The following is a 23,003-nucleotide window of genomic DNA, read 5'->3' as shown; positions in this document are numbered from 1 at the left end:
TGACACAGCTCTACAAAATCACGAGAGGGGTTTTCATAAATTGCCTTTCTATTTCTCCCTCTCGTGCTTTGAATGGCCACTTACCCCTTTCCAGGTGGGCGGCATTTGTTGCCTCTCACCCAGTGCTGGATTTACATATAAGGTAAACAAGCTATAGCTTAGGGCCCCACTTTCTTGCCCCCCCCAAAAAAATTTCAATATTAATTTTTTTAAAAAATCTTTATTGCGGTCCATAGACCCACAAAATGGTTTCCAAACAAGATCACTTTCTTGCCCCCCACCCCCCAAAAAATTTCAATATTAATTAAAAAATATATATCTTTATTGCGGTCCATAGACCCACAAAATGGTTTCAAAACAAGATACAGTTAAGACAAACAAACAACAGGCGAAAGAGACTGAGGTAGTCATTTTGTTATGCCTAGAGCATGATGGTCTTTGTTTCTTGAGACCTCTGAAAGAAACTTTGCTATGGTCAGTGTAATATCATTTGACTTATCCTCCAGAAGGCTTCAGATTTTCCCGCCAAATTTGCTAGTATGGATTTGATCAGTTGACCCCTTGCTTGCTCACACTGCTCACTATTAATATACTTCTTCTTAATTGTATTTCAGTTCAACAATTACTTTGATAAAATACATCTTTTGTTATGTGCAAATGGCCTTCGATACCTATTAGGTCCATAAACTGCCATATAGCATATATTCAACACACACAAAAACAGCGACAATTTGTTGTTGGCAAAGGACAGCTGGACATATAAAGGGCCCCATTACCTTCAGTAGCTTAAGGTCTCATCAAACCTAAATCCAGCCCTGATCCACACCTGTCTGCCTCCATCCCTAGAAGGCCCGAATCATGAGCCGCCCTGCAGGGCGGAATTGCCGCCAAAACATTAACATTTGAACGGGCCAATCGGGCTCATTCGTGGGTTGAGCCTCGCTGGCGGACCATTCTGCCAGCGATGTGTAAAAGGTGGCTGCGCTGAACACCTTCAGTGCAGTTGGCAGAAAAGCAAACCTGTCCTTCCTCTCTTTGCACATTCATTTTGTAATTCTTTTTAAAAAAAAAAAAAAACACGAACACCTCAACAAATCGTGTCCTCCCTAAAAGAGGGCATGTGTTGCGGTGAGACCTGGAGACTGACCTCCTGGTTGTGGGTGGGTCTATTGCATAGCCACAACACCTGATTGGTAGGTCCCTCGTTGCTGGGTGTAATCTGGCCAATGGGGCGCAGTCTAAATGGATCGAGGGACCTATATACAGTGGTACCTCAGGTTAAGTACTTAATTTGTTCCGGAGGTCTGTTCTTAGCCTGAAACTGTTCTTAACCTGAAGCACCACTTTAGCTAATGGGGCCTCCTGCTGCCGCCGCGCCGCCAGAGCACGATTTCTGTTCTCATCCTGAAGCAAAGTTCTTAACCTGAGGTATTATTTCTGGGTTAGCGGAGTCTGTAACCTGAAGCGTATGTAACCTGAAGCGTATGTAACCCGGGGTACCACTGTAAATCCATGCATGTGTCCCAGAGCTTCCTCTTTTGGCTCGTGCATCAGAACACCTACCTACCTCCCCCTAATTTTAGGGCATTTTGAAATTGACCTTGCTATGCCCTTGTGCATAGCCCTTGTGTCATTGGGACAGGGGCATGGCAGGAATTTTCCCCACTTGGCTGATTGGCTATATCCATTTGGATTTCACCTGCCACGTAGCAATTTGTTAAAACTTCTAAGGTTGTGGATAGGCACTGGTTCATGTGATAGGGATGGGAGAATGGTCTCGCCATCCCTATGTGAAGGGTATTCCGTTAAAGGAATCCAGGGACTCAACTGGTTTGGTCAACCCCCGAGAGGGGGTTGTGCCCGTGCCTGAGTCCAGGGGGGCATGTGGGTGGTGAACATAGTCTGTTCCCAGCTGTTTGCCTACCCAGGTGTTCACCCTTGGCTGACCTATGATGGAGCTCTGGGTCAGCGCTACCTGCAAGGGTGCAGGGAGCTAGTCGAACCAGAGCCTATGCAACCACTCACTTTTCTGTAATCAATAAAGTTGTGGCCTAACTTCTTCCAAAAACCAAAACTACAATTTGAGTCAAATGTGTCTTTATTTAAGGGGGAGGTCTCTGGGTCTGAACACGCAACTGCAGATTAATGCCAAATGGAATAAATTCATTGATAAGCACATGCACATTTGACACAGACTAGAATTTGACAAAGAAATAGAGTGATCTGTCCATTCCTGCTTTCTGAAAATATATGCCCCCAAAGCACAGGTGTGAAGCTCTTCCTTTGGTATCGCTTCCTCACTTTGAATTACAATAATGTCTGCAAAGCTGATCCTTAAATGGAGGCAGTTTTTGATTACCGCTGAAGATAAATTATTCCAGAGGCTGCATTAAACACAAAGAATGGCACCTCCTATTTACGGCTCCAAAATATATCAGTGGTTGCAATGAAAGCAAACAAGTCAATTAAGTAGTAATAAGCAAATCTTTTATTCATTTGCTTACCAATTAAGATGCCGCTAAGAGTTATTAAGAAAAGGACACATTGTCCTCAAAATCTAATCAAGGGACCATTCTTGTTGCAAAACATCTGTGGAATCCTCATTTAGATGGGACATGCCAACAGTTAACGCCGTTTGCTTTGAGGGAAATTCAGAGTCCAGTTTGTGCGTACTACACTGAGATAACATAGGGGCTTTTGTCCATTTCTTCAGTGTCAGGGAACAAGGAATTAAGCACAGAAACTGATCACATTGATCCATTTTTCTTTAAAGCTACATAAAGGGGGTGATTCATGCTTAACCTGGGCTACAGCGAAGGGGAGAGCCACGAGGAGAAGGCACTTCTCCTGTAAATTTGCCTGCTTCATTGTACAATATCACAGAGTTTGTTGGACTCACGGTCCTATGCAGAATACCTTCTGTGTTGGCATCTTCCATATGCACGAAGTTTTCAAATGTGGCTCTGCTCTTGGTATCATTACCAGCACTGAACTAGTACAGTAATTTTCCTCTCGTCCCTGGAAAGGAAAGTTCTGTGGGTGGAACTCTGCGCACACAGCATGGGATACCCTAGTGTCCTGCCCTTTGACGGTTAGGCCACCAAGTATGGGGGAGTAGGGCCTTTCTAGTGGTGACATCAGCGTTGGTAAATTTACTAGCATCTGTTCTTCATGGAATTTAGAGAGATGGTGAAAGCTTTTCCATTCCCCAGTTTTATTGGGCTGAATAACTTCAGAATGCACATTTGTGTGTATGTGTGTGTGTCTACACTAACCATAAAACTCATTTCAGACCCAGCAGAAACCGTGGTATCTTTATGATTTTGGTTTACAGTGGTACCTCGGTTTATGAACTTAATCCATTCCAGAAGTCCGTTCTTAAACCGAAACTGTTCTTAAACCGAGACGAGCTTTCCCTAATGAGGCCCCCCACCGCTGGTGCCCTTCCACCATTTGGATTCCATTCTTAGATCTAGGTAAAGTTCACAAACTGGGACACTATTTCCGGTTTTGTGGAGTTCTTAAAGTGAATCGTTCATAAACAGGACTGTTCTTAAACCAGGGAACCCCTGTATTTGCACCTGTTTACTACCTGAGCCTATGTGGGAGGGGCTCACAGCGTTAACACCACAAGAGGACCTTGCTTCCCCCATCACCGCAGCCTTGGATGAAATCATAGAAATCATAGAATGGTAGAGTAGGAAGGGACCCTGAGGATCATTTAGTTCAACCCCTTGTGACACAGGAATATGCAGCTGTCCCATTCAATAAATAGTAATAATAATTAAAAAGGTGCCATTTCCCATGGGTAAAGAGAAGCTTTGGGGGAGCAGCTTTCACTCTGTAGTTTTACTGCCCCCCCTGCATCCAGCAGTCCCCATCACACACAGAGCTGCTATTTCAAAAGTAAAAACCAGGCGTATAGGCCAGGGTTGGACATTCGCCCCAGGCTTAAAAAAACATGAGTTCATGAAGTTGGTGTTTATGAAGCATTGTGACCCTGTGCTCCTTCCGCACAGATATAATTGGGCAATAACTACTAAATCAACACCACATAAGTGAACATCAGCCTGGAGGGGGACTGGAGCTCACTTGTGCAATGACACTTATTTATTTATACAACACATTGATATCCCATATGTTATTTCAGACAATATATGCTACCTAGAGCTGGGGAACTTTGGCCTGGGATAAAACCCTGCGGAATTACAATGCGGTACTCTCTCTCTGGGGACGCGGGTGGCGCTGTAGGTTAAACCACAGAGCCTAGGACTTGCCGATCAGAAGGTCGGCGGTTTGAATCCCCGCAATGGGGTGAACTCCCGTTGCTCGGTCCCTGCTCCTGCCAACCTAGCAGTGCGAAAGCACGTCAAAGTGCAAGTAGATAAATAGGTACCGCTCCAGCGGGAAGGTAAACGCGTTTCCGTGCGCTGCTCTGGTTCGCCAGAAGCAGCTTAGTCATGCTGGCCACATGACCAGGAAGCTGTACGCCGGCTCCTTTGGCCAATAAAGTAAGATGAGTGCCGCAACCCCAGAGTCGGTCACGACTGAACGTAATGGTCAGGGGTCGCTTTAACTTTATCTTACTCTCTCTCTCTCTCTCTCTCTCTGTGTAGGCAGATACAGTGGTACCTCGGGTTACAGACGCTTCAGGTGACAGACGCTTCTGGTTACAGACTCGGCCAACTCAGAAATAGTACCTCAGGTTAAGAACAGTTTCAGGTTAAGAACGGACCTTCAGAACGAATTAAATTATTAACCCGAGGTACCACTGTATTCTAATTTGTCTATTCACTGATTAACTTAACAACTGAACGTTATTAAGAACTTCGCTGATAGTTCTGCCACCCCTCAAGAACATAGCAAAATTTCTGCTTCACTTTTCTGGAACCTGAAGGTGTCACTGAGATAAAACTGTTTTGACAGAGAAATAACACTTGAAGCATGTCATTTAAATATGGATATTTTAAATCTTCTGGATTTTATTGCCTTCCTTTGAGCCTGCTACTGTTACTGAGGGCTGTTTCACACAAGCCCTGTCCAGATGAAAAACACAGATAGACAGGGGTAGGATCACACACACTGAGTTCCTGCTACAGACTTCTGTCCATTCAGTGAAGGTGGAAATAGATGCCATATGTTAATAACTGCATTTAAGTAGGCTATAATTCAGCCTTCAGCTGAGCATGGGGAGGGCATGAGTGCAGAGGGCAGGAGTGAGCTTCCCCTTAATAATAATAATAATAATAATAATAATAATAATAATAAATTTTATTTATACCCCGCCCTCCCCAGCCAGAGCCAGGCTCAGGACGGCTAACACCAATAACATTTCAGTAAAAACATAATAAGAAAAAAAGAAAACGAAAAAAAAATATAGTGGTACCTCGGGTTAAGTAATTAATTCGTTCCGGAGGTCCGTTCGTAACCTGAAACTGTTCTTAATCTGAAGCACCACTTTAGCTAATGGGGCCTCCTGCTGCTGCTGCGCTGCTGGAGCACAATTTCTGTTCTCATCCTGAAGCAAAGTTCTTAACCTGAAGCACTATTTCTGGGTTAGAGGAGTCTGTAACCTGAAGCGTATGTAACCTGAAGCGTATGAAACCCGAGGTACCACTGTACAGGTTAAAATGCAATTTAAAATGCAGCCTTGTTTTAAAAGTCAAAACCATAAGGGGAGGGAAACATAAGGGTCAGACTGAGTCCAAACCAAGGGCCAGGCAGAACACCTCTGTCTTGCAGGCCCTGTGGAAAGATGTCAAGTCCCACAGGGGCCTAGTCTCTCGTGACAGAGCGTTCCACCAAGTTGGGGCCAGTACTGAAAAGGCCCTGGCCCTAGTTGAGACCAACCTAAATACCTTGTGACTTAGGACCTCCAAAATGTTGTCATTTGTGGACCTTAAGGTCCTCCGTGGGGCATACCAGGAGAGGCGGTCCTATAGGTAAGTGGGTCCTAGGCCGTATAGAGCCATCTTTGTGGCCCTCCCAGCGTCACTGGGCTGCACCTCCCAGCCATTCCTGGCCATTGGCTTTGCTGACTGGGACTGATAGGAGTTGGAGTCCAATTACGCCTGGAAGGCACCACACTGGCAATCCCTGTGTTTGGTCAATGTGTGATGAGGGCAACTTTGGCTGAATTAGGATCCACACTTGGAACATGAGTTTGTTGTTGTTTAGTCATTTAGTCGTGTCCGACTCTTCGTGACCCCATGGACCAGAGCACACCAGGCACTCCTGTCTTCCACTGCCTCCCACAGCTTGGTCAAACTCATGTTAGTAGCTTCGAGAACACTGTCCAACCATCTCGTCCTCTGTCATCCCCTTCTCCTTGTACCCTCCATCTTTCCCAACATCAGGGTCTTTTCCAGGGAGTCTTCTCTTCTCATGAGGTGGCCAAAGTATTGGAGCCTCAGCTTCAGGATCTGTCCTTCCAGTGAGCACTCAGGGCTGATTTATTTAAGAATGGATAGGTTTGATCTTCTTGCAATCCATGGGAGTCTCAAGAGTCTCCTCCAGAGCCATAATTCAAAAGCATCAATTCTTCAGCGATCAGCCTTCTTTATGGTCCAGCTCTCACTTCCATACACCACTACTGGGAAAACCATAGCTTTTACTATACGGACCTTTGTCAAGTCCAAAATGAGTTTACTCTGAGCATATTGGGTGTGTGGATTCCCAGCATGCAGAAGAGCGTTATGGTGCCAGTCAAAGGCCAATGTGCACATTTCATCCAGACTCAGCTGATAAAAATCACAGACTGAGAATGCACCATGAGCTTATATACAGTATGAGAACGGCATATTGATGAGACTGTTAGTTTGCATTTCTTAGTGCAGAAAGTATTGATCTGATGTGTAGAGATCTTCTCTGTTCTGCTTAATTCAAGAGGGTTTTGGAAGCTTCTCTGTGTGAAAGAAACTTCATGGTATTTGGGTTGTTCCTTCAGAGAAGGTGAGTACAGCTGGTTTAAACTGGTTCTCTTATCTTTTCCGCAAAGGTCATGTTGACTATAAAAGTAGGGCCAGAAGGAGCCTGGGAAACACTTTCTCTTTCTATCTCTCTTCCCTCTGGTGTTGTGTTCTGAACATAGATAGCGTGAAGGTTTAAACTTGTTATAAGTTATTGTAAGTTTAAGTTAAGTCTGCTGCAACTGGATTTCTTGTGGACTGTGCCAGTCCTGAATGTACTGGATTTGTGACCATTGTGCTCATTTGCCTTCAGTAGCAGTAAAGCTCTGCTGCATGAAATACAATGGCCTCTGGTCTATTTTTTAGGAATCCTGCAACATGTTTAAGTTGTTACTCTGCTAACTATACATTGGATTCTGCTCTGGATCAATATTGAGTAGAATTCCATGACAGACTTCGTAAGAATGAGATCCTTTCGCACAATGCCAGTATGCCACCTCTGTGCCATTCATAGTTCTTATATAAAGAAACATACTCTGTGTCCAAAAGACAGCATGTATTCTGAGTGATGGGTTTGTAAGAGTTGCATCAAAAGTCTATTGTGAGAAGATTAAGATGGCTATGCAATTAGCAGTGCTAAGCCTCATTAACAATAGCCTCATTATGTCTGTAAAGCGATATTAATGCTAGCAAACATCAATATTCATCAAAGGCAGATTCGGGCAATACTTACCAGGAAACTTGTTGGTGACAAGCCTGTGAAGGCCAGAAGATTCTAACTACAGTGGTACCTCGGGTTACATACGCTTCAGGTTACAGACGCTTCAGGTTACAGACTCCACTAACCCAGAAATAGTGCTTCAGGTTAAGAACTTTGCTTCAGGATGAGAGCAGAAATCGTGCTCCGGCGGCATGGCAGCAGCAGGAGGCCCCATTAGCTAAAGTGGTGCTTCAGGTTAAGAACAGTTTCAGGTTAAGTACAGACCTCCGGAATGAATTAAGTACTTAACCTGAGGTACAAGTGTACTGGCTTTTTGCATGCTGTAGTGAATATTTCAATGAAAACATATTGGGGAGCCTTTTCCTAAAAGGGGGGTATACGTGTGCAAAAAAACACACACACGTGTGTGCATGCATGCACAAACATGTACACACAAGTTGGATTATATGCACATTAATTTCAATGTAATCAACACACTAATCAATGAACAGCCAGATGATTAATGAATTAAACAGTTTTTAATTGGCTGACAGCCTTAGTCAGGCATTTTTACATGCATACTGTGAATATAGAACATTCTGAAGTCCTATACAAAGTGAAGCTCATCAGCAGAAATTTCATTTACTAAGCCCAAGAAATGTTTCCTATGAAACGGTTCCTTGCTGCAGCTACCACCAGATGTTCAAAGAGATACATGTTACAGCTCCGGAGAAGCTATTGGCGAATTTAATGCAATGCCACGAAGCCTCCTGCTGACGGGGGGAAGTGCAGGGCTTCAGGAGAATTAATTGCACTTGATAATGGTTTCAGAATAAAATGAGTTTTGGAGACAATCAACAGCCGTAGCATGGAGCAATATACAGTTCATGACAAGTGTTTTGTATGGTGGAAGACACTCTAGATAAAAAGGGAAAAAATAATGATCCCTATTAAGTGAAGCAGAGCATTCTAATAATGGCTCCTATTAAATGAAGGAGGCCATTATAATTCTTGAAAACATGTCAATGCTTTGAGCATATATTCCGACACTGAGCAATTTCTAACTACGTACGGTATAACATATAAAGCTGAATTACCACTCCAGTCCATTCATTTGCTATGGGAACAGGGGACCATAAGAGCCACTCCATTAACATCAACTGGAAGTGCCCATTTGACTAGTTAACCCTTCACTAAAAGAACACTTTATGTATGTTAGCCGCCCTGAGCCTGGCTTCGGCTGGGGAGGGCGGGATATAAATAAATCATCATCATCATCATCATCATCATCATCATCATCATCATCATCATCATTATTATAGCATGCACTGTCTTAAAGCCATGACTATTGTCCAGGGCTTGTCATAATGAATGGTCACATCACATCTGGGCACAGGGGCTTTCAGCTAGCTTCTGGGCAGAGGACTGGGTGAAATTAATTTCGTATGAAGTCTTTTCTTTGACAAAGACTCAAGCTGTGTTCACACTTCCCTTTGCTGTGCTCTCGCTACATTTCTAAGGCTGAGTTTTCCATCCATGTTTGCATGATGTTTTCCAAAGTGCATATATATTTTGTGTGTGTATATATATATATATATATATGCAGGTTTTGGTGTCTTCGGGTGTCTTCCCGTGTAAGAGTTGGGGTGTCTAGGCGACGTTTCGACGAGGTCTCACTCGTCATCTTCAGGCTGGTGCTTTCGGCTTCTTGTTACTGGAACAGAGCAGGATCTCAGTGTTTGAGTTCCTATAAATACTGTTGAGGGGGTGTGGTGTATAGCCTCCAACGTTCTGGGCAGAGAGGAAGTTCCCAGGTTAGTGTGCCTTTTCTTCTTTTGTTCATTAATTACTTGAGGGATATCTTGAGTGATTTCTTGAGTGATATTCTGAGTACCACTTAGGAGGGTCATTAGGTGTGGATTAGTTGCTAAAGCTTTCGTGTCTTGACCTCTTGAGCTTGTGAAGAGTTTTTTCTGAGAAGATGGCTGTACTGCACTTAGTTGTGCTCTGGCTTGGCTTCGTGTATAGGGGCGAGCTGTGGTTTTGTGCCCTGTCCCAGCCAGATCTGTGTAGGGATTGCAGGGGGGTGCAGCATCCGGAGGTGCCACTATGGTTTGGCTACTGGATGGTGTCTGTAATTTATCTGTGGAGAGGGTCTGGGTTTGGGTCTGGTGTGGTTGATTGGAGATGGCGTTCTGTGTGCCTCTGGTTCTGGTGTCGGTTTTTGTGGGGAGGGCTATTTTCCAGATGTCTGGCAGGCGGGACGTATCGTCACGCTTGTTCATGTTGTGAGGGTGTTTCTCTATCTCGATGGCTTCCATGATTATTCTCTTGTGGTGGTGTTCCATGTTAAAGAGCAATTTGGAATCTGAAAAATTTATTTCGTGTCCTGTTTCTTTCATGTGTTGGTAAAGAGAGGAAGTTTTTTCTTCTTTTTTGACGGCATTCTTGTGTTCTGCGATACGTGCATTTATTCGTCTGTTTGTTTGTCCAATGTACGTGGCTGGGCAGACTTTGCAGGGTATTTCATAGACCCCTTGGTTTTCTAACTGGATTTTATCTTTGGGGTTTCTGAGGATATTGGCTATTTTTTGGTTGGTGCAAAAGGCTGTTTTGATATTGTGTTTATGGAGGATTTTGCTAATTTTATCTGTAGTGCCCTTGATATAAGGAAGGAGGGCCATGCCATTGTTTTCTTCTGTGTCTTGCTTTTTGGGGGGTGTTTCTTTTTGGATTAGCTTCGTAACCCTGTTTTGCTGGTATCCGTTGGCGATTAACACATTTGAAAGATTCTGTAACTCAGTTGTCAAGTGGTCAACTGAGTTAATTAATGAACAAAAGAAGAAAAGACACACTAACCTGGGAACTTCCTCTCTGCCCAGAACGTTGGAGGCTATACACCACACCCCCTCAACAGTATTTATAGGAACTCAAACACTGAGATCCTGCTCTGTTCCAGTAACAAGAAGCCGAAAGCACCAGCCTGAAGATGACGAGTGAGACCTCGTCGAAACGTCGCCTAGACACCCCAACTCTTACACGGGAAGACACCCGAAGACACCAAAACCTGCATTCCTGTACCCGTGAAAATCTACGAAAGCATATATATATATATATATAGTGCAACTGTTTGATGTGCTGTTTCTCAAACCAGCTTCATGCTGTATGGAGTCCTTAAGCCATTCCTAGGTTATCTCTAGCTAAGGTGTGAACTCCTATGCATAGAGGCAAGATATCCCCACACTGTCAATGTCCTCTGGTGCAGAGGCACCATCAGGGGAGGATTAAGGGGTTGAGCCCCCCCCAAAAAAATTTAGAGGAGGAGGCTGGGCCTCCTCAATATTCCACAACCTGCAGTGGACCTTCCCACAGCTGCAGCGGGCTTGGTCGGGCCTACCTGAATGGGGCGGAGGCGGCTGAGAGTGGAGCTGCTTCTGAGGCCAGCTTCTCCTCCTGCTGCAGATTGTGTCCTCCCTAAAAGAGGGCACGTGTTGTGCTGAGACCTAGAGACTGATCTCCTGGTTGTGGGTGGATCTATTGGATGGCCACAACACCCAAGTGGTAGGTCCCACATTGCTGGGTGTAATTTGGTCAATGGGTGCAGTGTAAACAGACTGAGGGACCTATATAAACCCATGCACGTGACCCAGAGCTTCCTCTTTCGGCTCATGCATTCAGAACGCCCACCCACCTCTCCCTAATTTTAGGGCATTTTGCGATTGACCTTTGCAATGCCGTCATGTGTTGCCTGTCGTTAGAACAGGAGCACGACAGGAATTTTCCCCACTTGGCTGATTGGCTGTGGGTTTTGCCTGCCATGTAGCAATTCGTCACAACTTGTAAGGTTGCGGATAGGCGCTGGTTCATGTGATAGGGATGGGAGAATGATCTTGCCATCCCTATGTGAAGGGTATTCCGTTAAAGGAATCCAGGTACTCAGCTTGGCTTGGTCAACCCCCAAAAGGGGATTGTGCCCATGCCTGAGTCCAGGGGAGCATCTGGGGAGGGAATAGAGTCTGTTCCCAGGCTTTTCACCTGCCTCAGGTGTTCACCCTTGGCTGACCTATGATAGAACTCTGGGTCAGGGCTACCTGCAAGGGTGTAGGGAGCTAGTCAAACCAGAGCCTATGAAACCACTCACTTTTCTGTAATCAATAAAGTTGTGGCCTAAATTCTGCCAAAAACCAAAACTATAATTTGAGTCAAATGTGTCTTTATTTAAGGGGGAGGTCTCTGGGTCTGAACACACAACTGTGGCTGTTGAGGAGAGATGCCCTGGCTCTTAGTGAAGCTGCGCATGCAGTACTTCTGCGCTGCTACTGTGGAGACAACTGGCATGACAGTCAATCGGTTGGGGCACTGCAAAATATTTAGGGGTATGCATCCCCGTGTGTCCTCCCAGAAAACAGCACTGCTGGTGTGTATACAAACAGAAATTAATCTGAAATTAATGAAGCAGTGCTGATATGAAGAGCTGGAGGTGGGGGAAAGAGAAGGACCTGAGGAGAAACAATTTCACTTTGCACTTCTCTAAGTGCACACAAACAACATCAGTCTAAAAGCATGTGTCTATTTTGGGGACTATGCATTTTTTATTTTTTATTTTGCTGAGCAACATACATAATCTACTTAGAGACTATGCATAATGAGCAGACAAGTGAACAGAATGTCTGATCAGTTTACGTTGCCCCAAATCATTTGTCAGTTATCCATATCATCTGTCAATGTACAAAAATCCCCTGCTGGCGCTGGATGCTAACCACTCAAATCGCATTAGCCATACCCTATAACATATATATAGATGAACAATTATTTTGTTTGTGTCCTTATCTTTTTAAAGCAACAATAAAGAAAGAAGGATCTTCTGAAACTATACATGTTTTTGTCTTTGTCTTTTTCGTGTGTGTTATGTCTTTATAAAAGGTGAAAAACCAATAAAAAATACTTAAAAAAACAACAACAATAAAACCCATCCACATAAAAAGCAGCTACGGTCAAAAACCTCAAAGTGAACAGCAAACAGTGAATAAGAAGCAATCTCGGATTACTCATCGACATCCCATGCCTGAAATCAGGCCACAATTTACAATTAAAAACAAGGTATTACCCATCAACACCTACTGTAATCAAAAGTTTTCACTTCCCCTCACCCCCCTGAAAAGAAAATCAGAACTGGTCTGCTGAGCTTTGTGTGGAGGGAGTTTTATAGTGAGACTGTTATTGTGAGAGAGGTTCTCAAGACCTAGAGGAGGGAAGCACAGCCAACACCTTGCTCTCATCTTACTTTGCTAAGCTGGGATGCTTTCAGTAAAGTGGAAAGTATCTCAGTGTGTGTATGGACAGCTGAAAGCACCCCAGTTAAGGCAGGGTAGGGTGCCTCCCTCCTACATTTGGTGTTGAAAATACACACACACACACACACACACACCCTAAATGGGTGAGTGTATGTTTGCTAAACATGCATGCATCTAATTTTCCCTCAGAAACAAACTGAGAGCCAGTGCAGCCCTTTCAAATGGTTATATACTCTCATTGCTCACTCACTGGTGGAGGAAGAGGTGTGGGGGGGGAGCGCACTGCCCCTGGCAGCGAAATCCCGGTGGGGTGCAATCATGGCTACCCACCCCCAGGACGCGCACCACACCCCTACGGGCAGCACACCATGCCCCCAGGGTGCGCGCCAGCCCTGCCCCACCTGCTCTCCACCCCCCAGTGCCGGAGCATGAAGCTCCGCCACTGGGCTCACTCCCATTCAATGGGCAGCTGCATTCGATCTGAATCATTTTCAGATGCCTTGGATATTGCCTTGCATTTCAACCTGGTAGTTACCAAAGCTAATATCCAGAAGTAGGCGGGGTGTTGGGGGCAGTGACATAAAGCTGTCATCCCCACACTGGCATGACTGCAGCTTACTGGGTTGTGATGGGGCAGTGGCAAGGTTAGGGATGGGAAGGTATAGTATCCTGGCATGTCAATAGTAAAGGTAAAGGTAAAGATAAAGGGACCCCTGACCGTTTGGTCCAGTCACGGACGACTCTGGGGTTGCAGTGGTCATCTCGCTTTACTGGCTGAGGGAGCCAGTGTACAGCTTCCAGGTCATGTGGCCAGCATGACTAACCTGCTTCTGGCAAACCAGAGCAGTGCACAGAAACGCCGTTTACCTTCCCGCCAGAGCGGTACTTATTTATCTACTTGCACTTTGACGTGCTTTTGAACTGCTAGGTTGGCAGGAGCAGGGACCGAGCAACGGGAGCTCATCCTGTCGCAGGGATTCGAACCGCCAACCTTCTGATCGGCAAGCCTTAGGCTTTGTGGTTTAGACCACAGCTCCATCCGTGTCCCCATGTCAATAGTAGGCATGGGCAAATTAGTCTATTCCTGATATGACGTTCTCATGCATTTACAACTAAGGTAATTCCATCTCATTTTTGCATTAATTTCACAAAACACCTTAGCATTTTAACACATACTTCAATGCTTATTTAATGTTTTCCCCTCTAAAATGCACATTTCTAAACATATTTGAGCCCAGACAAATTCCAGTGGGGGGGGGGAAGGTTTGGGGACACCCTCCTGGAGATCGAGTGGCAGAGGTTATGGTGTGAGAGTATACTTTCAAATGTGACATAAGCTTAAAGTTACAAGGTGGTCTGACAGCATTTTTCTTCGTCCCCCACCCTTTAAGAAATCCCAAGCACATCTTTAAAGATAAGAGCCAATCGGAGCTGCTGGGAAGCCTAGTTCCCACCACATGATTGAGTGGGAATTTTCCTGACAATAATAATGTCATGTGATTACATATTATTATTTCTAGGAACACTTTACAGGGCTTCTTCAATGTGTTTTCTTTCAAAATAGTATTTGCAAAGGTGACATTTTTTGAGCTGACAACTGCATCACAACATTTGTGAAGTACTAAAGCCAACCATGAAATTAAAAGACTCCTGCTTCTTGGGACAAAAGCGATGATAAACCTAGACAGCATCTCAAAAAGCAGAGACAACACCTTGCCGACAAAGGTCCATGTAGTGAAAGCTATGGTTTTCCCAGTAGTGATATATGGAAGTGAGAGCTGGACCACAAAGAAGGCTGATTGCCAAAGAATTGATGCTTTTGAATTCTGGTGCTGGAGGAGACTCTTGAGAGTCCCATGGACTGCAAGAAGATCAAACCTATCCATTCCGAAGGGAATCAACCCTGAGTGCTCACTGGAAGGACAGAACCAGAAGCTGAGGCTCAAATATTTTGGCCACATCATGAGAAGAGAAGACTCTCTGGAAAAAACTCTGATGTTGGGTAAGATGGAGGGCACAAGGAGAAGGGGACGTCAGAGGACAAGATGGTTGGACAGTGTTATACAGTGGTGCCTCGCAAGACGAAAAGAATCCGTTCCGCGAGTCTCTTCGTCTTGCGGTTTTTTCGTCTTGCGAAGCAAGCCCATTAGCGGCTTAGCGGATTAGCGCTATTAGCGGCTTAGCGGGCTTAGCGGATCAGCTGATAAGCGGTTTAGCGGCTTAGCGGATCAGCTGATAAGCGGCTTAGCTACTTAGCGGATCAGCTGATAAGCTGCTTAGCGGAGCAGCTGATAAGCGGCTTAGGATCAGCTGATAAGCGGCTTAGCGGCTTGGGGAAAAGGGGGGGCAAAAAAACCCCGCAGGAACTCGCAAGACATTTTCGTCTTGTGAAGCAAGCCCATAGGAAATTCGCTTTGCGAAGCACGTCCAAAACGGAAAACCCTTTCGTCTAGCGGGTTTTCCGTCTTTCGAGGCATTCATCTTGCGGGGCACCACTGTAGAAGCAACCAACATGAGTTTGACCAAACTGCAGGAGGCAGTGGAAGACAGGAGTGCCTGGCGTGCTCTGGTCCATGGGGTCATGAAGAGTCAGACACAACTAATTGACTAAACAACAGCAAAGCCAAGGGATCACTAAATTATGATCTGCACATTATTTTGGGTGTTCCAGATCAGGTCAATTCATCTCAGAATCCACAAGGACTGAAGCTTTCTTTTGGTATTATGTTTAGGTCTTCCTTAAACATGGGGGGGGGGGAGCAGGGACAGCCATGCTGAATCTCCACCTCACCCCCTAGTTGTCATCCCTCATTTCCCACATGTTTAAAACACCAACCGATTGAGTTGTTGACAAGAACGGTGAGGGGGCATGGCCAACACAGACATACCGACTGCCAACCCATGTTTTCAATCCACACTTATATGTAACACCCAAATATACTTATTTTCCTTAAGCGTTTTTAGTATACGGCATAAGACTCAATCTCATTGACATTCTCTGAATTACCAGATATATCCCGAGTCCCAGTCCTACCCTCCAGATTAATTTTAGCACATGCTACTTGAAACACTGATTGTGCTTAACTAGACTACTTGAAACTTGTACAATTCTCATTTCCTAGGAAGGAAACGAGAGGGCAGAAAGCCATCTGCTCATGCAAATTGCAGAAGGGTCCCCCCCCCACTCTATGCCTCTGATTTGGTAAGCATTCCCGATTCAATGTTGATTTTTAAACATTTTATTAATTTTCAAGAAAAAATAATATAAACATAAACAGAATCAAAACAATCAGTTTTCCTCTTCCACCCCCTCCAGTGTTTTGTTTTCTGTAATCAGTAATCAGGCTGCTACTAGAAGAAAAGTTATAAGTTCTTTGTGTAATAATTTAAGTTGAGTTCCATTAAAATTTGTTAATCAACACAGGCAAGGGTGCAATCTATGTATTAGATGCAATCTATGTATTAATTTAAAATAATTTTCTCTAATTGAGGGTTGATGTTGATTTTAGGGAGTATTTTTGTCTATAGATTGTTCCAATCTGCTTCTGCAATTTCTATACCTAGGTGCTTCCCCCCCCCAATTTTGTTTAATACCAAGCATTTGTCCAATAGCCAAGTCAGTGAGTATTTTGTACAGGATTGATCATATTTGGGTGGGTGTTCAGTGAAATTCAGAATCAGTTTTTCAAATGGTGTCAGTGGTCTAATTGCTTGAGATTTAACTATTGAATTTGTGATAAAATATGTCACCTGCTGGATTAATAGCGAATTCACATTGTTTCTCCAGCTTTTTCAGTATACAGCATAGACTTAGCCACCCTGACATTCTCTGAATTACCAAATATATCGCGAGTCTCAGTCCCACCCTCCTGATTAATTGTCACACTTGCTACTTGTGGTACTGACTGTGCTTAACTAGACCACTCAAAACTTGTAGAATTCTCATTTCCTAGGAAGGAAAGGGGAGGGCAGAAGGTTGCCTTCTTTTGCAAATGGCAGAAGGGACTTCACCCCTCAATGCATGTCTGTGCTTTTGTAAAAAAAATCCTTCCTGAAGGATTTTTTTTATTTTGACTATGGCAGACCAACACGGCTACCCATCTGTGCTTTTGTAAGACATTCCTGATACAATCACCACTGCTTCCAGCCTTTTCTGTAATTTAAATGTTCCCCCTAACTCAAGGATGATGTGCGGTTCTGACAGCAACCGAGCAATGACAACTACCTCTCGTGTGTGAGAAACTGAAACAAATGATGCACACTGTCAAAAGGGAATAGAAAAAGGAGCACGAATATATTTTGCTACATGGAACAAGCCTGCCATCATGGCTTATACTGCCACACCACATCTCAGTTGCACAGCCATGGCTGTGACAACGAAGGTCTCAAAGGTCTAGAAAATTGTGTCCGCAAAGCTTGTTATGGAGAAGAAAAGATAAGCAAGCCAATATTAGCCGTTCTGCTCAGACACCCACACGCCCATCTTAAACACACAAACACACTGAAAAAGTTCCCTTCTGGCAAAAGGACAAATTTGGGTAAGGAGAGACTCATCTGAAAATATGGTTGAAGATATCTGAATTCATTCACGCTGAGCCATCTGTTTTTGAAGGGCAGAGAATGCTTATTCAAACCACTTCCGTTGCACTTAGACTTATCAGACACATTTCTCCAAGGAGTGCAGAGCAGTGCATATGGATTAATTTATATTATCCCCATGTTAAACCTGGGAAGCAGGTTATTTCTACCCAAAATGCTACACAGCTAGGACTATGGGGGTGGGTATGCAACCCAAGCAGCAATCCAGCTATTTCCAATATTGAGGTTGGGAGTGCCATTGTTTACCAGACAAACAAGCACCACCTATGTACAGTAAAGGGGTGATGCAGGCTTGGAGGAACCAGAAGGTTTCAGACGTTAAAATACCGGTAAGTAGGGAAAAATAAACTAGGGGTCAAGGGGTGAGCACATGAGAAGACCCTGAGCAGGCTGTGGCACTGCAGTCCAAGGCACAGCTGACTCGCTCTTCATTAAATGATGATTTCAAAATCAGCTGGTGACTTGCATGTTTAAATGAGCCGCCCCAGATCAAACGCCATATAGAGCACTTTAATATCACCTCAAATGAAATACTTTTCGAAGACATCATGCAATTCACCATTCAGCTCCAAATCATTGAGTAACAGGAAATGTGCATACTAATGTGAACCAGCCTTAGACTGATTTGAACTCAAATTATGGCTAAAGCATGAAGCTGCTTTGGAGTGGGGACTGAAAGGGCTTTACGTGAAAACTGATCCTATGTATTCTTACTCACGAGTAAATTCTGCTGTGTTTAATGAGGTTTACTCCTAGAAAAATATGCATAGAACTGAGGCTGTGCAGCCTGAAACTGCATTCAGATGGCATTTCATGCCATCTTCCCAATGTTCCCTCGCCTGATAGTTTCTGTGTAGAATTTTAGAGTTGGAAGGGATCCCAAGGAAGGGATCTCAAGGATCATGTAGGCCAGTGTTTCCCAAACTTGGGTCTCCAGCAGTTTTCAGACTACAATTCCCATCATCCCATAACCACTGGTCTTGCTGCTAGGGGGGATGGGAGTTGCAGTCCAAAAACAGCTGGAGACCAAAGTTTGGGAAGCAATGATCTAGGCCAACCCCCTGCAATGCATAAATCTCAGCGTGTGGTCCCCCATCCCATTTGAAACTATCTCCGCCTTCGCCGTGGCGGCCAGACCCAGATTTCCACGGAGCAGATTCCTCCCGGTCAGAGGAATTCTGCCATTGCTGGAGGCGCCTCCCCCGGAAGTAGAACTAAGTTCCATGCTAATTGTTTTCAGTAAAGGGGGGAAAAATGCAAACCCATTAACTCAGAAAATCACAAGAGTTTTGCGGTGTCATTTCACATGCCATGTTTGGGGTGGTTTACCTAACATAATGTTCTTTCCTGCCATTTGAAATTTAGCTTCCAGTTGTATCCAAACATAGATACTGCTCCTCCATCTCAGGAACCTTCATGCAAAATTTGCTTATAATATCTGAAGAAGTGTCAAAATGTAGGGGAAGGAAACAATTCTGTTCCAAGTCCTACCACACATTCTGTTCACTACATCCCACTAGTTCATTCCAGGACCAGTTGACCATGGTCTGATCCAACCTGGCATTCGTTTCTTTTTCAACCAAATATCCACACTCGGATTAACCAACACAGAATAGTGATGCCTGAATTATGCACTCTTGATTAATTAATTAAAATATATGAGTGGACAACTGGTTTTTTTTGTTAACTTTGGAACCCACGCAGGACTGTAGTCTTTACTCCTCTGCTAAATCCACCACTTACGAGAACGGCAGACCTTGAAGCAGTTTGTTTTACAAACTTGTTTTACAGTTTATTTTAACCTGTCTTCTGCAGTTTACAGAAGACAGGTTAAAATATTAATTAGAAATACTAATTAATATATCTATTAAAAATACTAATTAAAATCAAAAATTAAAAACAACTTTAAAAATTCAAAATAGAAAATGAAACCAGTCATTTGAAAACACTTATACTGATTAAATTTGTGTGCTAATTGTAGTCGACCTCAATAAAGAGTGGAATGAGAGTAGCCATTATGGGCTTTGTTTGTACACATTTTATATCAAAATACTCGGGGGGAAGGGACCCTGGGACATTATAAAATTACCAATGCCAACTGTCCAGATGGTATTGATGGTCTGTAGCCTCTTAAAAATTAGCTACATCATTTTTGGCTTGCTATGATGCATCACTCCTTAATTATTCCATTGATCTTTGTGGATTTCTGGCAAATGGGAAAATTGCCAGAATCATACCCCTTTACAAGGAACATGACCTAATTTGGCTAATTAAGAGGCATTACAGTAACTGTTCATATCTAGTCCAAAGTGGTTACGCTATTGATTATTTTCTGTGCAGCTCGATTTCAGGGACGAGAACACCTTTGCTTGGTCTCTCCACCCCCACTCTCCCCAGAATGGAATCTGCTGTTTTTGCTTAGTCTTGTAGCTTTCAAGCTTCAAACCCTTGGGGAAACCTTTCTGCATTGATTTGTCTGTCAAAGAACACCTGCATGCCTGCCACAGAACACCTACATATCTGAAGGAATTTCAGAGTAGACTGTAGGGTAGACCTTACGTCGACACCACTATCCCAAATGAATGGCATAAGCACCCAGAATATGCTGGACAGCTCCCCCCTCTTTAGTTGTGCTCTGCAAGATAACATCATTAATCGGTGTCTTCAGAGCAGCTTGTCTATAACTACTGATCTTATCCTCATGGTGGGGCTTCACACTGGGGTGTACACAATTGGTCCAATCACTGACCTATTCATTTTTGGCTGCTACCCAATGCCTGCGATGCATATTTGCTGTATAGCTCTGATTGCTGACATAGGACTATGTGTGCCATACAATTTATACAGGACGTATCAGTATTATAGCCTGAGTCCCACAGAACTGAAGGAATGTGTATCCTGTTAGAATTCCTGCTCCATGATTGCAGTCATGGGATTGTTGTCTTTCACATGACGGTATAAGTTTTGACTCCACAGAGTGGGAAGTGACGGAGACAGGAAGCTTGTGTTACTGTGTTCCGTGAAGTAGGATGATTGTCCTTTGTTCTTTTTCTCTTTGCTGTCTGATGCTAGAGAGAGAGGGAGCCATGTTGCAGTGCTCCATGTGTGTTTATATGTAAATAAAGTAGATTAGCCAAAATGCTGAGTCGCTGAGGTCTGTTACACAAGCTGTGAAGACTCTGCAGATCCCTAAGTGTGCCAGTGTCAGTTGGCATTGGTCGCTGTGATGTTCGGGAGGAAGAAAGCTTTTGAAGCTCCCAAACGATCGGCCAGAGGGGAGAGAACATGCCAGTCGGGCATGTGTTTCTGCCAGGGTCCTGCTTGAGTGTAGGACAAGCTCCTGAGATAGGCTATGGATGGATGGGTCTATGCATCTATGCATCAGTGGTGGTGGTGGGAGCTGGGAGCTGGGTGTGGAGCTGAACCAAAATTCCATAGAGGACAGTTTGTTCCTCAGAAGAATACAATGATTTTTCTTTCTCTCCCCCCCCCCGCATCATTTTCTCTGAATATCATTCCCGACCATTGCAGGTATATGTATGTTGTTGCCATTTGCCCCACACAACACATATAATACTGCTGAGTTCGGAACATCAGGGACATTAAAAAATGATGTCCAGTTTGTCAGCATACTTGTGGCTACCAGTGATTGCAATAACTGCTTGTGTGTGTTTATATATCTAATCTATCTATTTATCTATCTATCATCTATCTATCTATCTATTGATCTATGAAGACACTGTCTTACTTCTAGTGTTAATGTTGAGTGCTACTCTTGAAAGTTGGAGAGTTTTTTCTTCCCATTGAGAATTTCAGTATAATAGTCCCTCCACAAATTTATCTGCCCACATGTAGAATGGAGAACTTTTAGAGGAGATTTGCACAAAGCTGTAGCTTGTGTTTGTGTGTGTGTGTGTGTGTGTGTGTGTGTGTGTGTGTGTGTGTGAAAGAGAGGGGGGATGTACCCCTAACTCTCCTGTTTCCCTATACAAAGTTCCAGAGTTGCTCAGTTGTCTATTCAGGCAAATATCTATGAGGGCTAACATGTTAAACTTGGCAGCATAGTCTAACATTGTGAATTTTCAAACATGATAGGTAGGAAAATGAGAAAGGATAGGACCACAAATATCGCATTGTCCCTGCTGAGAGAATTCTATCCTTATTGACATAGCTCTTTGGAGGATAAGGCATTTGAAGATTCTCACAGGTGAAAAGCCACAGGTTGTACAATGGCACCTCTCCCAAATGGGCCAACAAAACAGTTGCTTAGAAAGAGACTCAGGCGCATGCAGACATCTGGGACGCTATTACAGAGGAAAATCATACAATCAAAGCCCCTTTGGTTGTGATTGTGTTAATCTATATATATTTTTAGTTTAATATAAATCAATCGGCACATCAGGGACCAAGGCCACCGATTTTAGAAGAAAACAGAAAACCACTTTCATTTTCTGTTAGCAATTTTGCAGTACAAAGCATCAAGAACTATAGATGCTGAAAAGTACAGGTGCAAAGTACTTAACCCCTTCAACTGATCATATACCCCACCTTAGGCCATCCTGACTGATGTTGCACTGGATTGCAATGAATCCTTTCTACATCAATTTGTTTGTTAAGGAAGCCCTGTACATCTTTTAAGGCATCCCTTGGGTTTGCAGGTGGAAATTCCACTCTCAAATATTTTCCAGTCTCACTTCATTGTTGCCTGGGCTTGTGGGGTCTCAGACCTGGGTCAGGACTGTCAACAGCATTAAACCCTGTAAGAGAATGAGACAGGAGAAAGGAGGAAGGAAAAAGAGAAAGAGGTAGGATGACCAAATGTATCTGGAACTTTTTATTGAGGGAGGAAGAATCCTCTCCAAAGCACTTTTTTGGGAGGTATATTTCAGTTGGGATGTCCAAGTTTCTTTTTAAAAAACCAAACAAAAAACACCAACAACATTAAAACAACACTAAGCTGCAGCAGCAAATGTCGAACACATGCAAATCCTGCTAAAATGAAATACAAGTTGTGATCCACTCCCTTCACAAACACACAAACCTGCCTTGGAAGTAAGGTATGCACACAGAAAACCCCCTCTGCACCCCACACATGAGAACTTCGCCAAATTGCTCTCCCCTTTCATAATTTTTCAAATACAGTTGTTTTTCTTATAGGTATCCATGGCCAGGAAAAAAATATGCATGATAACCTTTTGGCACAGGGCAAGTTTAAGCCTCCTGTTAGAATTTTGTTCTGTATGATCCATTATATGAAAAGGAAACCCAAATATACATTGAATTTGCCAGGTTCCTGAGTCAGCAAACCATATGCTTGTCTACTGAAAGCGGAACTATATTTGTCTGGCTGGATTATTTACATAGGGTTCGCTCCTCCCCTCCGCCTTCGGGTTAAGCTTTCAAGCTAATCTCAAATCACAGGAGATGAGCTTGTACTCTAAATGCTCCTGCCCCAGGTCAGCATTTTAAATGAAGCTTTCCATCTTCATTGATTTACACGAC

The 23,003-nt window shown here is 43.8% G+C and overlaps 1 protein-coding gene across 2 annotated transcripts in view; it reads right to left on the bottom strand.

Annotated features, from left to right (window-relative positions):
• The window catches only part of BRINP3 (BMP/retinoic acid inducible neural specific 3), a 268,970-nt gene that overhangs the window by 119,799 nt on the left and 126,168 nt on the right, over positions 1-23,003 (bottom strand). The window lies entirely within an intron of this gene.

This window comes from Podarcis bocagei (genome assembly GCF_964188305.1).
Source record: "Podarcis bocagei genome assembly, chromosome: 5".
In the NCBI taxonomy this organism is placed as follows: Eukaryota; Metazoa; Chordata; class Lepidosauria; order Squamata; family Lacertidae; genus Podarcis; species Podarcis bocagei.
Note: the sequence above shows the minus strand (reverse complement) of the source record. Positions and strands in the feature narration are given on the sequence as shown.